The 2521-nt window shown below is 41.5% G+C and overlaps 1 non-coding gene across 1 annotated transcript; it reads right to left on the bottom strand.

The window, feature by feature from the left end:
- Nucleotides 1-984: 984 nt before the first annotated feature.
- LOC119943051 lies at nt 985-1122 on the bottom strand. The gene has a single exon (XR_005455536.1). It is a non-coding gene; the product is annotated as a small nucleolar RNA SNORA7 (small nucleolar RNA).
- Nucleotides 1123-2521: the final 1399 nt, after the last annotated feature.

The raw sequence follows: 2521 nt of genomic DNA, 5'->3' as shown, positions 1-2521 counted from the left end.
CAGATGAGGTAACTGAGGCACAGAGAAGTCAAGTGACTTGCCCAAATTCACACAGCTGACAATTGGCAGAGGCAGAATTTGAACCCATGACCACTGACTCCAAAGCCCGTGCTGTCCACTGAGCCACGCTGCTTCTCTGAACAATGACTTACTAGGTGTTTCTTCTCCAGATTTTGATTCTCTTTAGGTTTCTCAAGACTTTAATTCTTTAGCTTTAGTTATGCCAGTTCTCTTTGCTCGGCTATGGGTCATCTAAGGATCACGTCACCACGTGTGTCACGGATAATATCTGACAGTCAGACATTTTTCCCTCAATCAATCAATCAATCAATCATATTTATTGAGCACTTACTGTGTGCAGAGCACTGTACTAAGTGCTTGGGAAGTACAAGCTGGCAACATATAGAGACAGTCCCTACCCAACAGTGGACTCACAGTCTAGAAGGGGGAGACAGAGAACAAAACCAAACATAATAACAAAATAAAATAAATAGAATAGATAGGTACAAGTAAAATAAATAAATAAATAAATAGGGTAATAAATATGTACAAACATATATACATATATACAGGTGCTGTGGGGAAGGGAAGGAGGTAAGATGGGGGGGATGGAGAGGGGGACGAGGGGGAGAGGAAGGAAGGGGCTCAAAAGCAATGTAGATACATAGATTTTAGCTAGATGGAATCATGGTAGCCGTCAATATCTTCATTTGGTTCTTAAGCGTATCCCAGCTTTCAAGAGAGATAATTTGGAATTTTGTCTTGTCTTATGCCGTCGACCCGTTTCCGACCCATAGCAACATGATGGACACATCTCACCCAGAACGCCCCGCTCTCCATCTGGAATCGTTCTGGTAGTGTACCCATAGTTTTCTTGGGAAAAATATGGAAGTGGTTTACCATTGCCGCATTCTGCACAGTAAACTCGAGTCTCCGCCCTCGATTTTCTCCCATGCCGCTCCTGCCCAGCATGGGTGAGTTTTGACTTGTTGCGGATTCCCTTTCATTCGCTAGCCACTGGCCAGGCTAGGAATGGAATGGATAAGCCTCAGCTTGACTCTCCCTCCAGTAGCCAAGATTGGTAGAGTACTGGAAACTCTCCAGGTGCGACCCTGAGAGGGGGATTTGTGATTTATGACTGTCTTTTTACACTGAAAGAAAAAGGATCTACTTGGTGAAAAATTGTTTTCAAAGTCAAATAATTGTTCAGGGATATGAGGAGAGGAATAAGAAAAAAGAGACTGATTCTATAATCGTCTTACTAAAGTCATTTATTTTCCCTAGTTGTTATTATAGGCTTGTGAAATGAAGCAATCTAGATCTGTATGCTCTGCTGGACAGAAAAATATTAGTTCCTTCTATTTCTCTAGATTGTATGAGTTTAAAAATTATTTAGTTCTTGTGTGTGCTAAATGAATAAAGTATCCTGCAAATATAGAGATTGAAAAGCATTATTTTACTTGAATTTCCTTAAGTGGCTTTAAGAGGAAGACAACTTTCCCTGTAATTCAAGCATTTTAGGTATAAACCTTCTGAAAACAAATTCCTTCATAGCAGCGGATATTTGGGGGTGAAACATTACACTGTGTATGTCAGATATTTGCCTATCGTTAATGAGTAAGTGCTTAACAAATACTGTAAAAAAAAAAGAAGCAATGTGTTGCCATCAGGGATTCAATAGAAAAGGCAGGTGATTCCCAAGTGAGCCTTTGCCCGTCTTTAATAATGATGGGATTTGTTAAACGCTTACTATGTGCAAAGCACTGTTCTAAGCGCTGGGGAGGTTACAAGGTGATCAGGTTGTCCCACGGAGGGCTCACAGTCTTAATCCCCATTTTACAGATGAGGGAACTGAGGCACAGAGAAGTTAAGTGACTTGCCCAAAGTCACACTGCTGACAATTGGCAGAGCCGGGATTTGAACCCATGGCCTCTGAATCCAAAGCCTATGTTCTTTCCATTGAGCCAGGCTGCTTCTTTGACTGGCACAAAGATGACAGCCATTGTTAGTCACCTCCAGGGTATTTATTTAGCATTTATTTTATGCCAAGATACCCTGTGATCACAGTGTGGCCTAGTGGCAAGAGCTCGGCTTGGGAATCCGAGGACAATGGGTTCTAATTTTAGAACCCTAATTTTTCACAGGCTGATTTTTAGACTATGAGCCCACTTTTGGGTAGGGACTGTCTCTATATGTTGCCAACTTGTACTTCCCAAGTGCCTAGTACAGTGCTCTGCACACAGTAAGCGCTCAATAAATACGATTGATTGATTGATTCTAATCCTGACTCTGCCAGCTGTCTGCTGTGTGACCTGCGGTACGTACCTTAATTCTTTGTGCCTTAGTTACCTAATCTGTAAAATGGCTATTAAGACCGTGAGTCCCACAAGGGACAACCTGATTAGTTTGTATCTACCCCAGCGTTTAGAACAGTGCTTAGCATATAGTAAGCGCTTAACAAATACCATCCTCATCATTATTATTATTATTATACAGGGGTAGATGAAAGATACTCAGAATA

The sequence above is a fragment of the Tachyglossus aculeatus genome, chromosome 21, assembly GCF_015852505.1.
Source record: "Tachyglossus aculeatus isolate mTacAcu1 chromosome 21, mTacAcu1.pri, whole genome shotgun sequence".
Lineage (NCBI taxonomy): Eukaryota > Metazoa > Chordata > Mammalia > Monotremata > Tachyglossidae > Tachyglossus > Tachyglossus aculeatus.
Note: the sequence above shows the minus strand (reverse complement) of the source record. Positions and strands in the feature narration are given on the sequence as shown.